The sequence below is a fragment of the Terrapene carolina genome, unplaced genomic scaffold, assembly GCF_002925995.2.
Source record: "Terrapene carolina triunguis isolate 2854851 unplaced genomic scaffold, T_m_triunguis-2.0 Scaffold49097, whole genome shotgun sequence".
NCBI classification, from domain to species: domain Eukaryota; kingdom Metazoa; phylum Chordata; order Testudines; family Emydidae; genus Terrapene; species Terrapene triunguis.
Window position 1 is genome coordinate 34086 of NW_020713448.1, and position 9987 is coordinate 44072.

The window sequence follows — 9987 nt, forward strand, 5'->3', positions numbered from 1 at the left end:
CTTCCAGATCACACGCAGTTGCCAGAGCTTCAAGAGCATTCCAGTCTTGGAGATATGCAGACTGCCTACATGGACCACCGTGCATACTGTTTCTAAACACTATGCCTCGGTCCATGCCGTCAGCTCTGATGCGGCGCTTGGGACTGCTGTACTGTCTTCAGTCTTGGACTCCGTTCCAAAGCTCTCTCCTCCCTGTAGGGGACGCTGCCCAGGAGTCACCTGAAAGTGGAGCACCCACAAAAGGACACTACTCAAAGAAGAGGTTACTCACCTTGTGCAGTAACTGTGGTTCTTCAAGATGTGTCCCCTATGGGTGCTCCGCTACCTGCCCTCTGTCCCCTCTGCTTTGGACTGCCCTTTGTTGGACGTTTGGATAGAGAAGGAACTGAGGGCAGTTTGCCTGCACAGCTCTATGTACCCTTGGGTGAGGTTATATAGAGTATGTGTGTGTGTGTGTGGGGCGCAAATGGACACTGCTAACGAAAAATCTCCAATCGAGGGCTTGAGAGGCGCATTCACACCTTAAGTGGAGCTCCCATAGCGGGAAACATCTCAAAGAACTGTAGTTACTGCACAAAGTGAGTAACCTCTTCCTTCTATTGTCCTGGGAGCAAGTGTCACAAATACATAGTCTTCCTCCTGTGAGCAGCAGCCACAGATCAATGCTGAAGGCCGAAACTTTAAAAGGGTTTCTGCCCTATTTACCATGCACTGCTCTTTCGGGGAGCAGGAGCTCAAACCAGATCAAGAGGCAAAGTAGGAAACTTTTGTTTTGTTGTTAGGGCCTATGAATTTATGTGAAATGCAGGACTTTTTAACCATCCCACTAGCAAAGTAGTGCTCTGGCCTCTTACTCCAGAGTTTTTCCCTGGGGCATGGAAAATTCCCAGCATTATTTCATATAACTCCACAAGAGAAATCTGGGGACAGCAGCACTATACTGTTCCATTTTCCTGAACCCTCTACAAATGTGGGTTCAGGAAAAAAAGATTGCCCAACCTGTGTCAGTATTTCCCCATGTAATTGACATAACTCTGATCAGTTGCAGCAGGGAATCAGAGGGTGATCTTCCCCACACCCCCTGTCAAACAGAGAAGGAATCATTTGTTTATAATCTGTAAAAGAACTAAACTAGTGACCAAACTGACGTTCCAGCGAGTGACCAGGTGCCAAAGCTTAAAACAAAGAGGAGAAATGCAATTGCCTAACCATGGGCCTGATCAGCACCAGGCCCCAACTCTCATGTGCTACATTCAGGGCTAGACCGTTAATGCTCACAGATCCTGATCAATGGGAATGGATTTTTTTTTTTTTTTTTTGCACTGAGACTCCTGTGAGCCATTTATGCTAGAGCTGCCCTCATGTCTCTGGCATTTAAATGAAGAGTCCTGCCGCCCTGCCACTTTGCTGAGGAGGGCACGCTAGCTCCCACCTCAGCTCCAAGAATCAGCCATGTCTGGCAGCTAACTTTAGAATGCTCTGAGAAGATGGTTAGTCCTGTTCATTGTACAATAGGAATCCTGTTTAATGTTGATTGTGACACTTAGATTGTGATCAGGTCTCCTGCCATGGTTGATTTTGCAACATCAATAGGCCCTTACTAGAAATAACCACAAATCCAGCATGGTGTTGATCACAGATGCAATGGCAGTAGGGTGACCAGACAGCAAGTGTAAAAAATCAGGACTTGGATTGGGGGTAAAAGGCACGTATATATGACAAAGTTCCAAATATCAGGACTGTCCCTATAAAATCAGGACATCTGGTCACCCGAACTGGCAGTCACAGCCATGAGGGATTAAAGCCACTTTCTGCAGAGCCCCCAGTTCCTGAATTTGCAGTTAGATCCAGCCCAGCTCAGTTAAAGGAAGAGGTAACAAAGTTACCCTGTACTTCCCCCAGCTGTAAACCAGCTCTCCCTGTTAGAAACTGCCCAGCATTAATATGCTCTTGCAGCACTGGCTATGTGCCAACACTCTTTCAACTGTAATGCAACATCTGTTGACTTAATCTCCCACAGGCTAATTTCCCCCTTCCCCCACCTTTTAATCCTCTCCTTCTGAAGCACTTTTACCCTAAAATTGGACACGCTTTCCCGTTCACATAGGCTTTCCCAGCAGCTGAAGGAAGGGAGATGAGTGCCATCAGCCCTATTTGATGTGTTCTTAACAACCTGTTGTGTCAGTGCCACAAAGACTCCGGATGCTAAATGACAGGCTGTGCGTGGAACAAGACGAGGCTTGCGCACTCTGGAATGCATCCCTGTCGGTTTTAAGCCGTTAGTGTGACTCAGCGACTCATTAAGACTATAGACAATTGAAATTAGTGTGGGACTCCTAGGTTCTAATCATAGCGCTGCCCCAACTCACTAGTAAATTGCTCCGTGCCTCGGTTTCCCCACCTGTAAAACTTCTTGCCTGCCTTTGTCAAGCATTGTGAGCTCCACGGGTGTAAATACTAGAGCCACGTACAGCACTGTCTGCGCCTGCTTCGGTGGAAGGGAAGGGGAATCGGGCATCTTCCAAAAGGGACTGTGTGGAGCTTTCAGGGAAAATCACCTCATTCGTTTTTCAGGCAGCCTAGCTGTAGGCCAGCTCGGAGACCATCCAGCCCAGGTGCTGGGCAACGCACCATCATTCCGTTGGGCCTTGTCCAGTTTTAGTTTCTGGAATCCAGGGCCATGAGACAGCACCAAGTCCCAACTTGGCTCCAGCAGAGTCTCCCCTCCATCCAGGCAGGCTCTGGTATCCCAACCAGAAGCTAGCGGCTGCCATTCACTCCCTGCGGTCCTCCCCAAGGAAGCGGAGCTGGGTGCTGGGCAGTTGGGAAGCAGCTGCTCCCCGTTTAGAAGGTGACTGCTCTCAGCCTAATCTCTAAAGTGGCTGTAGCTACCACCGTGAGAGGCACATTGTATTAGCGCCTGAAATAATTCCTGCCTTTCCACCTCCCGCCCGTTGTCACGCGGCCAAGCCCTGCCTCATTAGCAGAGCTAACCTCTGCTCCTCCGTCAGTCCCCGCAGCCCCTTTCCTTTTCCCTTGCTCCTCTCTGGCCTCCAACCAGGGTGGGAATAAAGTTCTGGCAAGGAGATGCCTGGCACTGACGCCAGTATGGCAGCAGGGGTCATACCACAGTCATTGAGAGAGGGAGCACTCTCACCCTGCACCAGCCTTTCTGGCAGCCATCCCCCGTTGCGAGATCATGCTAAACATGGCCTCCACTCTCACCACAGCAGGTCTCTAGCAGGGTCACCGCTGCCCAGCTTTCCCGTCCCTTCCAGGGTGGGAATTGTTATTATGCTTCCCCAAGTATACAAACTAAATGGCACTGGAGCACTTTCTGCCTGTGTCTCTGCTCTGTTTGTCCTCCATGACTCACCTGGCTGCTGCTACTCCCAGTTTAGCACCAACAATGAATTTCATTAACAGGCTATTTATTCCCTCAGCTGGCTGTTCAAACACTGAGCTCTGCCACACTGTACTAAACAGTGTAACCCCCCAAATCAGCGTCCCCTCCCTTTGCTACCCACTTTTCAGGATGAGCAACACTGGTATCTCGGGGAAGGGTAGGAGGCAGGGAAAGGTTAGTGGCATCTCTGCGTCCCTCCTGTTTCACAGCCCCTTAGACTCCTCCTCTCACTCACTAACGCTGGACCTGGAATGTCAAGCACACCCACTCTCCGCTCCTCGCCCTCCGACTCTCACCTAACACACCCCCTTCCTTCCCCTTGTCCTCCCCCACCCCCTGCTATAAAGTAACTCCTGTAAAATCAGAGTAGTTACTTAGGAAAACTTTATTTAAAACACCCCAGACCGTGCAAGGCCTGAAGAATGGGAACGGCATAATTTTAGGCCGCAGCCTCTCTCCATTTCAGCTGTCTTCTCCTGTATTAAAGCAATTTTCCCTTTATGATTGACATGAAAACACTGTTCCAAGAATGGAGCTTTTTAAACCACTTCAATTACCTGCATGGGAAGGGATTTACCTGCATGGGAAGGGATTTACCAGCACCTGGCAAACTCAGCTGCCACTTAGAGGCTTCTTGGCCCTTATCTGAGTAAATTTATGGATCACCTACTAGGGCTCTGTTCCCCATCCAGGCAGAGAGGGCAGAACAAGTCTCCATATACGTGCCCAGCACTTTAGCTAACAGAGTTAGAACAAATCTTACAACCTGAAGCTCAGGAACACACAGCCCAATCGGTTTCTTCTGGAGAGTACTTGAAAGTCAAAGTCAGTGGAGGTGCGGACTGCCTGATACCAGGCTGTGCAGAGCCCGTCTCCCCGCAAAGGGATCTCTTTGGGCCACTGCAACACCCCTCCACCCCAGCCGCCCAAGTGGCTGACAGTTCAGAAGAGGAGCCTGTCCATTTTGAGACGCCAATTCCCTTTCCATCTTTAATTTTTCTTATTTGACAGAAGGGGGCTTTCTTTGGCTAAGCATTAAAGATCACTCAGATTAAGTTCAGGCAGACTGTCAAACAGGTCACTGCTGAGGTCCTCATCCGACATGCTTCCAGCCTCCTCCTTGGGGGTGCTGTCCTCCTCCTCCAGGCTTGGGGTGGAGAGGTCTTTGGATCCTACAGACACATATCAGAGGAGTTAGCCACACTCTGGACTCTGAGGCTCAAGTCCTCATCATCAACCGAGAAAAATGGCCCACGACCTCCCTGTAACTGCAGAGTGATGGCAAAGCTGATCTGCTGCTGGTTTGGAGTCACCAATGAACTCGAAGCAATGCCAAGTCATCATTTACTCAGGCACATACAAGAAAACACATTGACAATGTGGGTTTGACTAATTTGTATTGGCAAATATTTTTTAATCATGGCCCCCTGCCTCCTAGCAGCCTTTGGGCACTCCTACTATAATCCCGACCATGGCCTCTGGGTATCAATATTTACTACCAATAATATAAGATAACTAGCTTCCTCTTATGAAATTATGCATGTTATCTGACACAGGGCTTTGCTGATCAAATGTTAAACTCAGTCCTTGACATGTTCCTGCAAGTAATATTGGAGAAGGGAATTTAATCCCTTGATATGTCCTGGGGAGATTGCTTAGGGAACATCCGAACAGCAACTGGACATGTTACAACTGCATCTGCAAAGCTGTTAACTGTAGCCGCTTTACTAGTAAAGACTGACTCAGCGGGATTTGTACTTAGCAAAAACAGAACTCAAGGCAATTTCATGTGCCTTAAAGGCCCCATTCACGAGAATCTTAAGCATCTTACTGAAGTAGGGCATGAATTTCCTTTAAAAGAACATTAACCCCTTTGTTCCTGGAGCTGGGAATTCCCCCAAGGCTACATGTTAATGCAAACACAAGGGTCTTTAACATCCTGAAGCAATGCTGAAATCCAAAGGGCTATGTAGTGTAGAAGATGAGCCTTTCGAAAATCGGTGATTTTCACCTTCCTCACCTCATTGGCTGAGGGTACGTCCAGACTACCCGCCGTATCGGTGGGTAGTGATCGATTTATCGGGGATCGATATATCGCGTCTCGTTAAGATGCGATATATCGATCCCCAAACACGCTCCCCATCGACTCTGGAACTCCACCGGAGTGAGCGGCGGTAGCGGAGTCGGCGGGGGAGCCGCGGCCGTCGATCCCGCGCCGTGAGGACGGGAGGTAAGTCGGAATAAGATATGTCGACTTCAGCTACGGTATTCCCGTAGCTGAAGTTGTGTATCTTACATTGACAACCTTCCCCCCCCCAGTGTAGACCAGGCCTTAGTGTCAGCACCAAACCAAACATGGAGTGACATTAAAAACTGACCTCCTGGCACCCCTGGGGAATGCTAAGTATTATTATTATTATTGGTAGTATTATAATTGGCCCTCATATTGCAGCTTAACGTTACCCTGAAACAAGACTGGAAGGGAGGCTCAAACAACGGACACCACAGGGCACCACAGTTTTAACCGTGATCCAAGTGCTTTGGATGCCAGTGTCACAGGTCCAGTCAAGCGCCCCTCTTGGCCACTCACCAGACTGTTCTGAGCCTCCAACGTCTGAAGAGAAGCCATGTACTGTCTCTATCTTGGGGCCTCTAGGCTCACCCTCAGGGTGCAGATCCACTATCTAGCACACCCTCCTGAGAGCTGAGACTATGCAGCCCATAGCCCAGCCCCTGGGAAACAGTGGTGGCCACTCAGGTTTTTCTTCCTCTTCATCCTCCTCCAACCCCCCTCAGCTGAAACATTTCCTCTCCCAGAACACCAGCCGTGGGGTGTTCTGGGTCTGTCGTTTACTTCAAGGGGCGTGTGTTAGGAGCAACATGCAGCGCACAGACACTTTGCAAAGGACTCTAATACCACAGCTTGTTACTTAACTGCACAAGAAATACACAGATCGATACAAACAAACTATTTGCATTTCCCTGCCTCAGTTTCCTCACTACTACTCAGCTTTCTTTGGGCTAGGATCAGAGTCCTCTGGGGCCATCCAGGATCCTTCTGCTGCAGTGCCTAGCTTGCGTTCTGAAACATGGAACCTTCTCTCCCCACCTCATCTCTCTGACCCCGGCTGTTCTATGCCCTTACCCTCTCCTGCCCAAAACTCCCCGTGTGGCTCTCAGGGGCTGTTTAAACTCCCCCATTCTCACATCTGTCTTTGTCCTTTCCACTCTCCCCACTCCCTGCAGACAAGTTGGGGAAAGTATCCTCAGCCTCAACTAACCCATTTTCATTCAGGTGTTTCCACCTAGATAGGCAGCCATTAAATCCTAGCCACCCACCTCTGTCCCTAGTTTGGAGAGACCTGACAGAAGCATGGTGGACACCATATATACATAAAGGCATTCCGTGATACAAACATTTCTTAACAACTTCACAAAACTAATCAGTTCACAAGCTGTGTAGATGGAGTCCCCAAATCATCACAGCCAGCATTCTAGATTACCCTTGTCAGATTAGAGAACAAGCAGCATAAAATGCTTTGGTACAGGGGAAAAGTGAAGTTCTACAATGCAGACCACAAACAGTCTTGATCTTTAGTACACAACTTGGACAGACTAGGCACCAGCACGCAAAGGAAAGCCTCTGGGTCACTGCATGCTAGAAGATACTGTCCCTCCCTCCTCAGGGCTGCCACTCAAGAGTAAAGATGTGAGAGGCTGCAGTATGCTCTATTTTATGCAAAATAATACTTCTGTTTACACAGCACCTTCCACCTGATTAGGCCTGACAACAGATAGACAAGGAGCCCTGGAAAGTAAATCTGTTAACAAGTGGAGAGCTGGGATTAGAACCAAGAAGTCTGACTCCTAGTCCAATGCTCTGACCATTAGATCATGCTGCCTCCCATATTTAGATGCCAAATACATACACCTAAATTGAGCACGGCCTTAGGGCTCTTGTCAAGTTACGAGTTTGGGCATTACAAATACTGAAACACTTTTAGGGACACAAAATAGGGACTGGACATACAAAGAGATTCCCCTCTCCCCACAAGGCAGTCACACATCTAACATCCACATTCCCACTGAAAACAACTATATTCTTAGGATATCAAGGGCTCCTAAGCCAGTCATACTTCTCTTACCTTCAGGCTCCTTAATCTCTGTGGCACTAGAGAGCTCATCCGAGCTGACATCTGTGAGACTGAGCTCAGAGGCAGAATCATCACTCAGGGAGGAAAAAAATATCTCCTCTTCTCTCAGCAAATCATTGCTTTCCACTAAGAGAAACACACCAACAAGCAGGATAAGTAAAGAGCTGAGCTCATGGTTAAAGACCATAGGCCCGATTCCTCACTGTCTTCATAGGCAATACAACCATTCTGGTTTCACAGCATCGTACTCCTCTTCTGCACTGGTGTAAATAACTGAACAAAGGGATGGAGAGCCAGGCCCTGAACCATGTAAATCGAGACTGGACGTGCACTGGACACGCACTGGAGGCAATGCCCCTGCACTCCCATCTCCGACTCCATGCCAGGACTTCTGAGGCTTTCAGGCAGGGAGCCTGGAATCCCGGACATGGTAGGGCTGCCCAGAGTCACAGACCCAGGAAGCCCCCTGCTCCCTGGCCCGCAGGCAGTCCGCATGGTGGGGCTACCCCAGAGCCATGGACCCTAGGAGCCCACCACCAAACCAGGCAGGTTTCCATTGGAACCCTGCCTGTGATTTGATGAAAGTTTGTCAAACCCAAGGATGTTTCCACAAAACATTTCAGGTTCAACAAACCAGCATTTGCCAACAAAACTCTATTTTGTCAGAAAATTCCCAACCAGCTCTACCCGAGAGGACTAGCATCACTTACTCCTATGAGCACTTTCCTTTCCTACGGGCTTAGTATATGACTTCTCTTCCAAGGGCAGATTTCTCATTTGGTCTTTCAGGTCAGTGACGGTGGATCTGATTGAAACAAAACCAACAACACTGATTAGCTCCAGGGACAGAAACAGCTGCCAGGAGAGAGACAAAATTCATTCTTGGGATTTTCTGCAATGAACTCATGGTTCAAGGTGGATTCAGCTCTGCTGAGCAACTCATTGTATGTGGGGGGTAGGGCATGGGGGGTGGGGAGACCTGAGGCTTTTACAGAAAGGGAAAAAGAATCAATACTTAATTATAGGAGAACTGCAATTAAATCTCATTATTGGAGATGACTCACTGAGTTAACGTAACATCCTCCACAGTGGGTTATTATAGTACAGGAGGGAAGTTTGGTTTCTGATGTCAGAGCAAATTCATCAAGAAGATTCTAATAACAGAGCCATGCTGGACCATGGATGTTTTCACAGATATTTTCCACTAAGAACACTAATGGTTATTTATGGATTTTGAGGAGTAGGGGTGAATATAAGCGACTAACGGGGGTATCAGAAGAAAGAACAAGAAGTCAGGACACCTGGGTTCCAATCCCAGCTCTGGTACTGCTCCTTTCCCCATCTACCTCGCTGGGGTGATGGAGAGGAAGACTGTGAGAATGAACTGTGTCTGAAAAGGGCATTGAGATCCTTGGCTGGAAAGCACTAGGGAATGCCTAATGTTTTTAATATCATTCCTCATCAGTCTCCCTCAAGGAGAGACCTGGACACAGCTCCTTGCAGAGCCAGCCAGTGCTACATGTGCCCATCAGATGGGGGCACTGCCGAGTGATGTGAAGGGCTCATCCCTGCAGGGGCCATGCATGCGTCTCTAGTGTCCCAGCTCAATTCTATTTGCAATACAGCAGAACCTCAGAGTTAGGAGCATCAGAGTTACAAACTGACCAGTCAACCACACACCGCATTTAAGTACGCAGTCAGGCAGCAGCAGAGACCCAAAAAAAAGCAAATACAGTACAGTGCTGCCTTAAACGTAAACTACTAAAAAAATAAAGGGACAGTTTAAAAAAAAAAAAAAGATTTGACAAGCTAAGGAAACTGTTTCTGCGCTTGTTTCATTTAAATTAAGATGTTTAAAAGCAGCATTTTTCTTCTGCACAGTAAAGTTTCAAAGCTGTATTAAGTCAATGTCTGGTTGTAAACTTTTGAAAGAACCAGAACGTTTCGTTCAGTTACGAACAACTTCCGTTCCCGAGGTGTCCGTAACTCGGAGGTTCTACTGTAGTTATACTCTGCCTTCTTAGGCTCCTCCCACCCCGTGCATTTTCAGGTGGATAATATATGATTCACATCCTGCCCCAAACTCTTGTAAAGTGTTGCTGTTGGGTGTTAAAGAGCCTACCAGGTACAACCCCAGTAGTGACGGTATGTAGTGGTGGGTGTCACCACGCTGCACATTGTTTGAGATCCTTCAGGATGAACGGCTCTATGCGATATTGCTTGGCATTGACTTACCTGCTACATCTCTAGAGAACACAGGGATTCCAAATAAAGACCTTTCAGGAACAAATATTTAATAAATAGCCCCAGCCCTGCTGTATTGCAAAGGTCTTCAGTATCAGCCTGATGTTAATGAATGGAGAGAGTGCTCCCCTAGGAAGGGAGGTCTGGGGCACACCATCTGGGGAACACTGCCTGCAACTGAAG